Below are 15,483 nucleotides of genomic sequence, written 5' to 3'. Positions count from 1 at the left end.
TTGCTGCGGAGTAAGGCTCCAAGTGGGGCTAGGTCAGTGTGTGTAGAGCTGTGATACAAGTTTTCTTTCATCTGCCCACAAACACTGGTCCCCACATTGTTGGGGGTGAGGTTGTGTACCTAACAGCTGCTTTGAAAATATCAGCCCTTTGAAAATACCATGGCTAAACTGACCAAGTCACTGTGCTCCTAAGTAAGGCAGTGCCAGTAATGATTTTTGTCTTCCACCTGATAGTTGTAGTCTTTCCACATTTCACACCCTTGTGAAAACAAAGCTAGGATGTGTACAGAAATGCTGCCATTCATTTTGTATTCTTTCCAGTGTACTTTTCATCTACACATCATGAAGCAGAAAATGAGAGACATGCACTAACCCAATTCTCACAGGGTATCATTAGGATTCCCCGCTGCTGTCTAATCATGTGCTGTCCTATTGATGTGTAGTCAATTGGTAGGGTAATTGTGTTTTGTGCACCGGATCTTGCCTGAATACAGCAGTGTTTTGGTTTCAGTTATGAAAACACGGTATGATTTTAGACTTTAAAATGAACAGCAGATCTTTCTGTGCTTGACAAAGCATAAGCACAAATTAGGGAGGGATTAAGTAGTGGAAAAAGAAATGCTTCAAATACATATGTTTGCAGATGGGATTTTTGTATTAGAGTCTATCGCATGCCTGTTGTGGTTTAACCAGGCAGGTGGCTCAGCACCACGCAGTGGTTGCTCACTCTGCCCTTCCCAGTGGGGTGGGGGAGAGAACATGGGGAAAAAAGTAGGGCTTGTGGGTTGAAATAAGACTATTTATTAAAATACAGAAAAGGATGATAGTTATGCCTATACACACACACACACAGAATGATATGAATATATATAACAAGGCAATTGCTCACCACCCCCCGATGATGTGCAACCAGTCCTAATTCTTTTTCCTCCTAGCTCCTTGGGCCCTTCACTGTGAATGGCTTTGGCTCTGTACAGCATTGCTTATCAACATTGCTTTTCCCCTAAAACCAAAACATAGCATCATACCAGGCACTCCAAAAAGCAGAATTCCATCCCAGCTGAAAGTAAGATAATACTAAATCCAACTGAATTTTCAATTGTCATAATGCTTGGAGGAGTTGGTGAATGAGGCTGTTAGTCAGTTAAGGTGCTTCCAGAAGGCTTAAGTGGGTCTGTTCCCGCAGCCCAGGTGTGTGGGAGCTGAAGGGTCTGCTGCAAGCCTGGAACTTCCAGCCTGAGCCTAGCCATAGTGGGCTGGTGGGCAACAGGGAAGAAGGACATTGTCTGGAGCCTTTTCTTCCTTATGTGGAGTTCATGTTCCAAGCTGCAGAGTATTATCCGACGGAGCTGTGAGTAGACAGTGCCACTTACTAATTGTCACTGATTTCAACTTATTATCAGGTTACCATAGGTATTTTCTTGTAGTGACTTTTGAGGTTGTATTTGAGATGAAGGCACAAAGCAGGGCAGAATGTCAGCAATGGCTTGATGTGTTATGATAAGACATGAGCTAGCAATGGCAGAAAAGCAGGCAGATAATTGTTGCTTTCTTGTCTCCTAGTGGTATGTTACTGTGTTTGTGCAAAAGTACATAAGCCAGAATGTTGAGGAGTGCTGATGGGAAGCATGCAAACACTGGCTTCAGTTGTACACAGAGGTGCCACGGTAAAGACTATGAAATTTGCTTTTAGCAAGTTTTGCTTCCTGTTATTTTAATGTAGTTTGTATGCTAATGCGTTCTATTATAAAACTCTATTTTCATTTACCATATGTTTTCCTTTGATGTGTGTCACCTTCTCAATCAAAGCAGGCGCTGTGTTTTTTTTCAATTGTTTCTGCAAAAGCAGGGGAAAGCAGTACATGGTGACAGATTTTGGATGCAAAACTGCATCAAAAATTTAGTAGAAATAAGATTTAAATAATAAGTTGCTCAGTTGTAAACAAAAACAGCTTCGTTTCATCATAATGTTTATTTCCTTTACCCCTAGTTCTTTTGTCAAGACTGAGAAATTCATAATAGAATATCATTGTGGGAACAGTCTGATTTCTACTGCCCAGGCAAAATCATCATGACATGAAAATGCACAATTGCATCCTTCTGCTGACTTAACTGATTAAAAAAAAAAAAAAAGTATCACAGATTCAAGGAACTACAAGGGTAACAAGGGTATTATAAGATTAAGAGGCTTGATTTTTTTGCTGTGGATTTTGTTTTTGTTTTTGAAAATTTAATGACTGAATAAACAGGTCTCAAGAAACTGATTGAAACTGACGCCAAATGCTTAATTTAACTATTGAATTCATAATTCCTCAGTGAAGTTTTTTTTACTGCTCTAACAGTAAACTTTGCTGTACTTTACTGTTACTTTATTACAACATCAATGACTGTTAAACATGGAGGTAAAAGCAGAGTATTGATGCTTTGTGTAAAGGTGGCAGAGAAATACAAGAGATTCATGAACATTATTCCATATTTTTATTCCTTAAGAGAGCTGCTGAAGGAATGTAGAATTGCTATGTTGCTTTTTAGTAGAAAATACAGGCAGATATGCCAAATAGAAGTGGTTCTATGTTGCTCATTGTGATGTTTTCAAGACATCTCCTAAGCTTGTGTTCCATTCACCACTCTCTTACTGCCTGCAGATAATTTTGCTAACATGCAGTGAAGTCATCATCTGTTTTCTTAATTAAAAAATAAACATTCATTTGATGTGAATGAGGCTCTTCCCACCAGGAGAACTCTGTGGTTAGTAGATTTGTCTCTAGTGTACATGTTGTATCTTCAGAATATGGCTTTATATGTTTATGTAAGGATGAAGAATGCAGTCTATTAGTACCTCTTGACAGATAGCAAGACCAACCTGTTGACAGGAATGGTTGTGTGTTTGAGGTAGCCAGCATGCTAATTACCACTTCATCAAATTGGGAATTTCTGCTTGTTCATCACATACAAAATATCAAAGTCTGACATTTAACATTTTCATATTATCATCTCCACTGTTGTGAAACTGGTGTTTTTTTAGGTCATATTTTACATGACTAGCTGCAAACAAGAGCTGGTTTTTGGTGTGCGAACAGCTGGCAACAGCAGATTGGGAATGAAGGAAAGCTGGGAATGAAGGAAAGCAGAGACAAATTGCCCAGGCCTATCAGTTGCACACCAGAGGGATACAGGAATTAAAATGTCACTGCTCTGGAGCGGAGGTGATCAGTGTGATTTTGAAGCCCGCCTCCACCTCACTTCAGGTTGACAAAATATTTTTGACATCAGTGTTAAAAAAGAGACATTTCTATTATGCTGTCTGTGAATTGGCTGAAAACATCCTTGTGAGAACCCTTTGACATGTCATCAACTGAAATTGTCATCAGACTTGTAGGAGAACTGCAGTAGTGTTGATACAAGCTCACTAAGACAGCATTCTATAGCATAGAGAAGAAAATGGAAATCTCAGTGGTAGACTCATACCGCAGGAAAGTCACTAAAGGGTGCCAAGCCACATTGTGCACCCCAGTACAGAAGCCTAAGTTTACACCCAGAATGTGGTCATCTGCTGACTGGAAAAATAAAAATGAAAATGTAATAAATTGGGGTTGGTGTAATGCTATGTCAGAATCCCCAGATGTATAATTTTTCCATCTTACCATGTTAGAAGATAAAACAAAATAGAAGAAAAGAGAGAAACGCCAAAAAAGCAAACCAGAAAAAATCTTGCAGTCTTATCAAATGAACTGTTGCTTAAGACAATTCAATTACCCATTATGTATACATAATTAAGTATTTCAAAAATCATTACAAATCAAGTACATTTTTGTTTCCCTGTTAAATCTTACAGTCAAGATTTCTTTCTTCTATAAGGTGTAGTAAAATTATAAATATAAAACATATAAAACATTGTTTTATATCATTGAATATTCCTTGTAGATGATAGCTGTTTAAGTGATACAGTTGACTTGAGTGTATCCATTAAATCCTCATACGTCTTCTTCAATCCTCCTCGTCTTCTTAACTAAATGAGATTGTGGACATAATGTAAAAGATGCTCATGGATTTCACCGACTGATAGAGGCATTTGACTGTTAAAACAGAAACAAAGACTCTTGGTGCCTGTTCCCTTCATATCCCTCTGTGAGACAAAAACCAATTGTAAAGTAAGGCAGGGTACCTGCTGGCCGATATAAGCTACCTTTGTGATTAGTTATTTTAATGAAACTTACAAGATTTAAGTAGGTTTTAAAAAAAAATTTGAATGACTAATATAGGTGAAAGACTAGTTCAAAGAAATATATTGTTTCTTTCAGTGTACAGGAGGCAGAGTACAAGAGTAAAGTCTTCCAAGTATCCCCAGTTGCCTTCTTGATGAGGATAGTGCTTTGCTATTACACAGCTGAGAAGACAAAAACATGTCTAGGCTTGTAAAAAGGAAACCCTGGTCACCTATGCCAGTGGATTGGATTGTCTTGAATATCCCATAAAGTACTGGTCAAAGGTCTGCTGCTCCTGAATGACCAGAACAATTTAATTAGAGGTGAATCTGCCATTTCCCAACACTGAGGTGGACACTGTGGTCAGGGGTGCTTGTACATAAACAACCCAGGAGGAACAAGGAAAAGGAACAGTCATGGGTGACTCACTTTAGGTCAGAATATGGTGAGTCTTTGTCAGATTAAGTTGACTTCTCAAAATGTCAGTCAAAAGCCATGCCCCTTCCTGAGGACTTCAGTGAGTCATGAAGCTCGTAAGCATGACCAGCTCTTTTGCCAGTGGTGCTCTGGCTGGAGAGCTGTCCTGAACCAGCTCAGGGGCGACTTGCCCCAGTGCTATCCAAAAACAGAAGAGCTAATTTACTAAATTCATAAGTGTAGTGCAAATCTGAAATTCAGACTGGGCAAAACCACAGACATGCATGAAGGCTTGTTTGTATTGGTATCCTGGTATGCAGAGGCCAAAAAAGAAGGCCTTTGTTCAGCATAAGGCCAGCTTGTTTGTTAAGTCCTAATATATTTGTACCAGTAAAATTTCTCTAGAGATCAGTAGGGGTGGATTTCTGTGTAAGGACTGCAAGATATGGTTTACAAATGTCTATACCTTTTGAGATATATCACTGCTTAAGTCTGTGAAGATTTCTCTCCATAAGCCAGATGAACTGTGTACCCTTTAGAATTTATGATGGTTGCAAAGTTTTTTGACCTAAATGTAGTCTCTGCTATGAATTATTAGTTAAAGCCTTCCTAAGTCTCTTGCCTTACATTTACATTTCCTAAATTCATGGCAAAAATGCTAGACTTTTTAGGCATCTATATCAAAGATCAGCATGGAGTTTTGTTTCAGTTCATATATAAGAAAAATAACTGCAAGAAAGTGTTGTTTTCTGTTGTCTTTTCTGTGTATCCTTTTCTTATATTTAGTTCATTTACAGCATAAGTTTTCAGAATGTAAAGCCAAAGGAGGGTATTATATCAGCTAGTCTCACTTGCACGTAACAAGCTCTTAATTTCCCAGTTATCCTTTATTTTGTTCCTTAATATGTATTTGACAAAAGGATTGCTTTGAGTAAGACACCTGAACTCAGTATGAAAGTGTTTGGAGATGAAAAACCTTTCTGATCATTTGTTCCCTGCTCCTCAACATTCCTGTAAAAAATAGGCATGATTTAGATATCTGAGTGGACCTGGTTTTGCCATACAGCTCTAGCTGAACACTCAATTGTGTTCTAGCAAGAGTTTGAAATCATACAAGAATTTAGGCTATAGAGAGTGAAAAACGTAAGTGATTTGAATGTTAATGGTGCTTTAGAATTTTAAGACTTCGCACTATAGATGTAATTAACTTTTTACCTTGTTGCATTTCTGTGCTCTGAGCTGAGAGAGTGAAATAATTCTGCTAGGAGCAAGTATCTTGGATTTGTGTGTGTGTGTGTTTTTGTTTTGATATTGTTGGACTTGTTTGCTTTAAAGACATGTGCATCTAATAACAAGGATGTCATGTGTTCTGATTTCAATACCCATATGTAGTCTCCTATGGATCAGAAGCAATGCACAGCTGCAGATACTTGTGCACATTAAATATCCTACAGGATCACTGCATGGCTGGGTGAATTTTACGTGCTTTCCTTCTGATATGGATCTTAAGCTGCCAACAATAGCGTGGGAGCAGCAGAACTGAAAAAGAAGGGAGTAATGTTTTCATTAAAACTGACTCCCTTGCAAATTCTAAATGATGGTAAGCATTCCAACTTTGAGGGCTTTCAGTTGGCAATGTATTCAAAAATATTTAGAGGTAGGGAGAAAAAGACATATGAAAGTAGGGAGGAAAGGACTGTGGCATCACTGGACTTCATTCAGATTTGCAACCAAGACTGTGTGATGACAACTGGGGGTGATGACAACTGTGAACTTATATTTGTATTAGTTCAAAGTTTCCCAGACATGCTGTCGCCCATATCGCAGTTTGGGGTGCTTCGTAACAGAGGCTTAGGTTCCAGCTATTAGAGAGGCAAGGCCAACCACAGAGTTCAGTGGAGTAGTTGTTCCTCTGGTTTGCAGTTTTTCTCATCTTAACTATGCACAAAAGTAAGTAACAAAGATTGTTTTCATATTGCATCTGCAATAGTGCAAGTGCCTTAGAAGTTTTGATTAACCAGGGAGTTGCATAAGCTTATTTTGTTTTGTTTTTTAAACAATTCCATTGTTGTTGTTTTTTTTTTAAAACAATCTTCCTTTATTGTATGCCAAATACTTGCTCATTTGTATCACATTTCAGCTTCAAATAAGACTGAAATAAGATTTTGAGTAAGCACCTCTTGTACCTCCACATTTGATCATGAGCTTTAGGGAGCACCTTGTTACCAGCAGAAGAGAATGAGCTCCTGTCTTACACTAAAGCAGTCTCCTAAAGCCTAGCTAACGAAGCAGAGACTGGCCAGGAGCCTCTATGCTAGCAGTAGTGGGGCAGCTACTGGCCCTTCAAACCAAGCTTTGTTATGCTGTGGGCTGAGATGGCTACTCTGAGGAGCAGTGTGTTGTGGAGTATCACTGCCCTCTTTCTGCCTGATTTCTACCGTATTTCTGGGAACTCTGTCTTCCTGACTTGACTAAATGAAGTTGGCAGAATATGCTGAAGATTGCTTTATTTATTTACTTGAGCTTGAGGCTTTGGTTGCTGGAGTTGGTGTGGCAGCTGCCTATGGTCTTCTATCTTGCACTTCTGTTAAGGTAGAAACTGCTTGGTTCTTCGAGGTTCTAGAGGTGCTCTGTTTCTTGTAAAGGAGACTTGCTTTTGCCAGAGCTTACCTGAAATCCTAGAGAAAAAAATTCCACAGCACACTGGAGTTCTGCCTGATTTGAGTTCCCAAGTATGTTCAACCATGGACCATCGTACGAATTTTAACAAGGTCAGGTCAAGCTGACCACTCCAGACGACAGAGATGAGAGAGGGGTGAGAGAGGGGCTGAATTCATATTCAAGTTTTTCAGTACTTTATCCCAATACAGTCTACGTATCCTAACTGTACTGCATGTCTCACCTGCATAGCACAGCATTTCAGATCCAAGCCGAGATCGTTTTAGTAAATGGTGTTCATTAAGGCTGAGAGAAGTCCAATACAGAAACAGGTGGAGATACAAATGTCTTGAAAGCTGGAATCTATTGCTGAGGCCATTGAGCCAGAAATGATGTATAACAGCAGATACACATATTGGCAGTTTGATAAGAGAAGTCTTTAAAAAGTCCTTTTGTCTTTATTTGCAAACAGGAGGAAACTTATTAAAGAAGCACTTTTAGTCCCCAGGTTTACCAGGTGAACATAATCATTCAGTGTTTTTTTTTTGTTGTTGTTGTTTTTTCTCTTCTTTTTTTCTGAATAGTTCTTCAAAATAGTAAACAAAAGAACTGAAGAGGATGAATAAGATGAGGGATAAAGTTAAAGATGCTGGAACTGGCCATTGTTTTTCATTTCATTCCATTTGACTTGTTGATAAAACTACCGATGATTTATTTAAATTCGCTTGTAGTTATTGATCAAACCAAAAGTTGCATTTAAATAATAGCTACAGTGATTCATGAAATATAGCATTGAGCAGATTTTAAAGGTATAGTTTACTTTGTTCTTGTTTTTGTAATAAAAAAAATATCTAGTCACTTTTCTTTGTAAAAAAAAATCAGGTAGGTCTGTGTAAATGATGTATGTTCTCTATTTTAAGAATACTACGGTCTCACGTTCCCTCATGTTCTGGTGATTAGGTCACACTTAACAGACAGTCGGGCAAGCACAAGTCTGACAGTAGCTGCTTGTGAGGAGTGGTTCATGGGTTACAGTTTTTTTGTTGTTTTTTTTTTTTTTTAGAGCATCATCTTCTTAATGTAGAACAATTTTTTTTTCTTCTGATCTTTCAGCGCCCCTCCTAATTGCATTAACTGCTGACTCTGGATTAACATAACTCATTCCAATACAGTCTGTTCACTTTAAGATGCAGATGGAATCAAAATGATCCTATTTTATGATTACCACTGTATATGATGTGATTTAGTTAAGGGGTGATCCCTTTTGAAATTGGTCATTAACTTTTGCTAGCAATTACTTTCTTTGTTTCAAAAGCTTGATGCTATAACTCTGGTAAGCAGTAACTAATTTCATGAGGATTTATCACTATTAAAAAGTATAATCAATTTGTAATAGCAATATTTTTTTAAAGGCTGTAGGTTGGTTGGTTGAGCGCACTCAAATTACAGTGGGTATTTTTCTGAGAGATGAATAATTCTCTGCTAGTCAGTTCACTTTTGAGCTCTCAGATTTAGCACTTCAATTATGCATTCTTCGTTTGTTTTATTAATTGTTTGGTTATGTTTGACTATGCTGAACTATACATGCATGCATAATATATGACTTATTCATGACATTTTTCAATATGACAGGCTCTGGCTACTCATGAGTAATACAGTATCTGTCACATAATAAAACAGAGTAAAACTACTTTATATAAGCTTGTTCTAAGTACTTAAATGTAATTATCTGAACTACTGAAATAAGTGTTTAAATTACTCTAGTGCACAATGCGGTAATTTGAGGAAAGAAATTCTTATGCATCAGGTAGAACCCTCCTAAATACATTTATGACAAAAACAAATGAGATAAATAGAGATAATCTTTATTTAATCCCAAGACTGAAGCTGGCTGAGACTGTCGTGCCAACCCTTGATCTCACTAATTAGCAGTTCATTTTTTTTCTGGGCCAAATTACCTACTGCTGTAAATGTATACGGCTTTATTACCCTTGGTAAAACTGGATTGAATTACATTGGCACAGAATTTAGTTTGTGAAGAAGGAATTACTGCTGAAGTGTGGGGCTGAAGTTCTTGCACGTTGATAACATCTAGCTTTTCTCATATCTGTTCCCGTGTGCCTTTTCTGAAGTTAGAAGGTATCAGCTGTATGCCCCATTGGAGTTAGCCTGTTTACACTTGCTGTTTCACTGGAAAAAAAAAATAAAAATCATGTAATGTCTTTTCATCTTACTTCTAGCTTTGCTTAAAAGCAAAAGAATATTGAGGATTTGGCCACAGAGCAATCAAGAAAAAGCGTTGATTTGCCATGGAGAGTTGCATCAGTTAATTTCAGGAGGTTATCAGCCAGCTGGTCACAAGCTAGATATAGCCTGGCCATGAGTACTGAGCGTAGTGAGTACTGGTATTCCTTGCTTTGTGGGCAAGATTTGGGGTGCTCACTGACTCATTTTTCTCTGTAGTATAGGTATACTCCAGAGAGTCACTCCAGCTTCATTGAGAGAAGGCAAACAAAATAGTGTCTTTCTGAAAGGGAACTAGAGAATTGTATCTGTTCCCTTGTAAATCTTAAAATTTTATCCAGAGATGAAAGCACTAATAAAAATAGATCATTTGTAGGGTAGGTTCTACTTTAGAGAAGTATTCAAACAGGTTTTCTTTATGTGATTTTAGTTTTGGTTCCCCTTTTGGATTGTTGTGTTTAGAGGCAAGCTGATAATCAGGAAAATGAAATTTAGCCCTGCAGTAAACTCTGATGGCTGAAATCCATGTGTGTTCATTAATATTGGAAGTTAATTTTGGAAAGCTTCAAACATAGTGATACATCTTAAAATGCTTCTAATGAATGCTGTTACTTTTGTTCCATTATTTTCTGGTAGTGAAAATTCATTTCATTCATTACAAATGCAAACTACTGATTGTGTTCATTTCCTAGCATGTAGAACTGCAGTTCAGTTGCCACATTTTTTTTTTTCCCCACTCTGGTGCAATACAGAAATCTGATTTCCTCGAATATTTCTTACAAGCAAAGGGAATTTTAGATACTCTAATGGAGTGAATTCAGTGGCTTTTTATAGTCTTTATTATACTCTCTATTCCAGAATTATGCAGAATTGTAGTATTTTTTCTAGACATATTAGTATTTTTCCTAGAAGTAGGTTACACTCATAGAGCAGTGAACCACAGTTTAGTGGGAAATGTTATACATAACAGTTAATTGCAAAGATAAATAGGATTCTCTCTATTGACTCCAGTGGTGTTGTGCATTTCAGGAGTTCAAGCAGTCGACAGTCCAAGAAATCAGTCACACCAACGATGTATAATTTGAGTTAAACTCATTAGATTAGATGAATGATTTAGCTAGTGCATGTACTCTGTTCTTTCACTATGTAATACCTTCACTATGTAATAGTAGTATATCACTTCCATTGACATGTATGTACCCTCCAATTCCTCCAGTATCTTGACTTTTCCGTCACAGGTATGAATGGAGTCATGGCAGGTTCTGTTTCAAAGAGCACATTGTTGCATTAGTCATGAAATTACACAGCAATATAGCATCTATTATTTTACAGAGAAATATGTATGAATGAAATACACTGTTAGCATTGAATAAGAAAGCATCGCTGTAGCAATTTTTATGTATGAGGAGTATGAGAGGGGATTTGTCTTTCTGCAACACCTTGAATAATAATCCCCAAACCTGCCAAATTCCTAGTAGAAATGTGTTTCCTGGAGTGCTAAATATAGTCTTCTGAGATGGAAGCATTAAATCCGCTTTCAAAGAATATTAGTATTAGGGTTGTTAAAAGATTTACTTTCCATTCACTACCAGCGTTTTTGCTCTCACATTTTTCATCTGTTTACCTACAGACTCAGCAAAGGGCCTCATTGTGTGCCCTCTTCCTTCACGCCTATGTGCTGGCTAACGGAAAACCCAACATGAACATTACTGCATTGATTTTCTCTCAGGCCTGAAAACCATGAAATTTCCATGATGAATATAAATCAATATTTGTGGTAGAGCAGAGGGTGATCTGCATAACTGCTGATGAAAGAGAGAACATTGAAACTTTCATTCAGCGATCTTTGTTATGTGTAAATATTCATCTTCAGAGAACTTCTGCTGTACCAAGCTTCATATGGTGGATCCTCAGGTTTTTAGTGTGATATTGGAAGAATTTCTTCAGCTCTGACCCTCTGAAAAGATTTTTACAAAAAGTAATTAAGAAGTAGAACCTGCCCGAGATGTTCTGCTTTCTCACTGCTTGGTGGAGGGGAGATGTAAAGAAGCCATTAGATCATTTCTTGAAGACTGACAGAATTGTGCACATAGTGATGATGCTGAGCTTTTTGCAGGCTAGAAAATTGCAATCCTAGCTTATCTGGTCTCCTCTCTGATAACGGGAGGCCCCATTCACTGTTATTTCCTTTTCACTTTCCTCATGTGAGGTTTTTTTCAGTTGCTTTTTGCCAATCCTCTGCAAAGAGATTGGAAAAGAACATTGGAAAAGAACAACGGTGAGCTTTGAAATTGTCACTAATACAATATTAAACAATCTGTTGAAAGTGTATCATATATTGCATGTATAGAAGCAAGCAGTTGCTACACAAGTGATAGAGAATGAATGTGAGATAAACTAGTTATAGGTATTATAGATGTGATTCATAGTTAAGGCTTCAGCTAAGAGTTCACTAGAAGTTTCTTTCTTCCTGTGCCTCTTTTTTTTTTTTTTTTAGAAATAAAGACTATTCCTGTGAATTTGGCATATAATCCTTTTAAATGAATGCATACAGATTTTGAAAGCTCTGGTTTTAAAAATGGAAGGACCTCAGGGAGTGCTTATATCCCACTTTTTTTTTGGCTACTTGTGCAAATTCTGTGTGGAAAACTGACCTGCCACACACATGGCATAATGTGTATTAGAAACAGTTTTGCCATACTATGCTTTACTTACTGTTGCTGACTGGTTTCTGTCAACAAATCCACTTTTTAGAAGGTTCATGTGTATATATTTTGAGCACGTAAGTGGCTCAGTTAGAACAGGGTTTTTTTATGGGCTGGGAGCTGGGCTTACTGGAGTTAAATATTGGTTCTGTATCTCTTCAAAGTTAGTTGAAAAGTGTATTACAGCTAAGTTTGCTACACTTTACGGATACATGTGTTTTTAATGTATGTATTTAAGGAGCACCGAGTAGCAAATGGACTTATCTGACTGTCACAAGCCGTCTTTTGACCTGGTGAAGTATGTGAAATGTCTGTACTCACAGTGATAAGCTTTGGCAGTTTGTTTTGCAAGAAAAAGTGTCCAATCTTAAACTGCCATTGGTATTGTAACATTTTGTATAGATTCAGCATTTCACTATTTCTATACATAGTTTTAAATGTGAAGAAATTAATAAGGAGGAGATGGTCACATTGTCCTTTCTGCAGTACAAACCGTGTATCTAGATCAACCTGGTGTAGGTGTCTTCCCTAATGGGTCTGTGTATCAAAGAAGAATTTGATTCTTTGTTGCTTGCTGATAGAAATGGAAATTTTGTGCAGGAGGGTGCATTGTTACTGAAGTCAGACTGCATGTATTTTTTGCTAGAATTATGACTGAGAAATGTGGAAGTTGAATCCTTGCATACTAATGCTGCTAATTGTGTGAATTATTAAATATGCAAATTACATGTTACTGTAGGTAGTGATTTGTTTTTAATGCTTAGGATACTTCTGTGGTAGCTCCTGTACTTCTGTAATTTGTGTGAGAGTTGTAGCAACTAGTGCAGCAATCTTAATGTTAGACTGATTGAGCTATTGCAAAATTGCTGCCCAAGTCAGCGTGTCCAAGGAACAAGTGATTTGCCCAAGATGGAAATGATGTTTCTGCAAGTCCTGCCCATCCGCACCAACAGTTTGACCACAAAGTCTTCTTAAGTTTCACTGCTTTTTTTATTACTCTCTTGTTTTCTTTTTCTTTTTCTTTTTCTTTTTCTTTTTCTTTTTCTTTTTCTTTTTCTTTTTCTTTTTCTTTTTCTTTTTCTTTTTCTTTTTCTTTTTCTTTTTCTTTTTCTTTTTCTTTTTCTTTTTCTTTTTCTTTTTCTTTTTCTTTTTCAACAGCAGGGGCAGGTGGCTGGGTAGTTTCCAATCAAGAAAGAATGCTAATGAATTACACAGAACTTCTGACTTGCATTAAGCAGCACCATGACACGTTAAACAGCCTGTCAAAGCCAGCATCTCCTATAAATCACGTTTCAAGGGTCAAAGTATCAACCTGACATAGCTAAGGTCTGTGCAAAAATTGGTGTTTGAGTGTGACATGATTTGCAACATCTTGTAAAGTAGTACTCTTTCATGATATATAATTACTTTTTTACCAGAAAAAAATATTTTTTATTCCTGCTGCCCAGCCTAGACAGTGGTGTGCACTTCTCTTTTTTCCTGAAAACCCTCTTGTTCTTTCTCAAGAAGAAAATCCATTTCAGGGATGGTTTGAAAACTCATTGGCAACATGCTGAAAATATCGATGCTATCTCTTCAAGTCTCCGTATGTCTGCATGTCCATGCAATGTCTCATCTCACTTAGCAAGAAATTGACTTAATATTTTTTTAAATGCTGACTGTTCCTGCATACTCATCTTAGTGGCCATAGAGAGGAATTGGAGCCTACCAATACCATCGACAGAAACACTTCTAAAACTGATGATTTATATCTTTACAGATAATTTTACGATTTGTAGGTGTAACATATGGATTGCGTTCTGCTTTTTCACTAGGCAGTGATATGTACCCAGCAGCATTAAATCAAGCAGATTGGGTGATTTTCTGATGTAAAGCGGGGAGTGTTTGTTCCACAATTTTTCCTCAGGCATTTGGGTAAGGAATTATTAATCATTTTCAGTTTTCAAAGGAACATAGCTATAAATTTTCTTCTGCAATTTGATCTGATTAACAGATTTAGGTACAGAAAAGCTTGTCTTTTCAAAGAGGTCAAGTCATCCAAGAGTTATTTCTGTGTTACAAGTGAAATGAGCAGGAAGGAAGTGTCAGCACTCTGAGGAAATGTTCAGCCATATTAGACTTTTCTACATTTTTTGTTACATAACTGTATAAAAGATCCGTACAGCTCTAAGAGATGTTTGACTTCATAGCAACAAGATAGGTTAAATCCCCAGCTGGTATAAATTATCCTTGTGTTACTCAATCAGTAAAGTTGCTTGCTGTGCAGCAGCAGACAAGCTGGGTGAAAGGGGACAATAGAAAAGGAAGCTTACGTGCGTGGATGTATAGCTTATTTTATCTATTAGTGGTAATTATTGGTAATATAATGTCAAATGGCTTTGGGAATGCATTAATATACTAAATATGTTAAAATGTAATATAAATTAAAAAAAAACAAAGACAAAAAGAGGATTGAAATAAGGAAGTAAGACCGCAGTAGTGTTCAGCTGCCACTGGAAGCATTTGTACTTTATGTATGACCTGTGCTGTAATTTAATTCAGACTTTGGTGTGGGTTAGTTCGAGGCCTAATTTCTTTAGGGGTAAATTGCACTCCTGTGCATTTTGATCTGCTGTCAAAATGTTTTGGATTCTTCAAAACTGTAATTCTCTATTAGTTCCCGAAGCTGCCTCAGGATTTATTAGAGCAGTGAAAACAGGATGCTGAAGCCATGCTAGGGACACAAAGACATCAGCTTTGTTGGGAATTCCTTCTGCTGAGAGTTCTATCACTTTCAAATAGTGACAAGCTTATCATAAAATAGGTTTGTGCAGAGGATACTGCTCAGAAGCCTCTGGCTTTTGTGAAGGCTTTGAGAAAGCATTAAAACGAAAGGAAAGAAAAAGGAACTGTCGTCACCTCCGCTTGTTTTTCACTGTGCCCTGTTGGCTTGCAAGAAAGACAGGGAGCTGTTGGAGAGGGTCCAGAGGAGGGCCCCAAAAATGAGTAGAGGGCTAGAGAACCTTCCCTATGAAGACAGGCTGAGGGAGCTGGGCTTGTTCAGCCTGGAGAAAAGAAGACCTCATTGCAGCCTTCCAATACCTAAAGGGAGCCTATAAACAGGAGGGGAGTCAACTTTTTATAAGGATAGATAACAGCAGGACATGGGAAAATGGTTTTAAGCTGAAGGAGAGAAGATTTAGGTTGGATATTGGGGAAGTTCTTTACAATGAGAGTGATGAGGGGCTGGAACAGGCTGCCCAGAGAGGTTGTGG

The 15,483-nt window shown here is 37.5% G+C and overlaps 1 protein-coding gene across 13 annotated transcripts in view; it reads left to right on the top strand.

The window, feature by feature from the left end:
* The window catches only part of SMYD3 (SET and MYND domain containing 3), a 373,538-nt gene that overhangs the window by 240,988 nt on the left and 117,067 nt on the right, over positions 1-15,483 (top strand). The window contains exon 1 of one of the 13 annotated variants that reach the window (XM_048934947.1): positions 14,121-14,143. The exons of the other annotated variants lie outside the window; for them this stretch is intronic. The gene's annotated coding sequence lies outside the window, so the exon portion shown is untranslated. Of the gene's footprint in view, positions 1-14,120; positions 14,144-15,483 lie in introns of those variants that run through there. 13 annotated transcript variants of the gene reach the window in all.

Source organism: Lagopus muta, chromosome 2 (assembly GCF_023343835.1).
Source record: "Lagopus muta isolate bLagMut1 chromosome 2, bLagMut1 primary, whole genome shotgun sequence".
Taxonomy (NCBI): domain Eukaryota; kingdom Metazoa; phylum Chordata; class Aves; order Galliformes; family Phasianidae; genus Lagopus; species Lagopus muta.
This window is presented reverse-complemented; position numbering and strand designations above follow the sequence as displayed.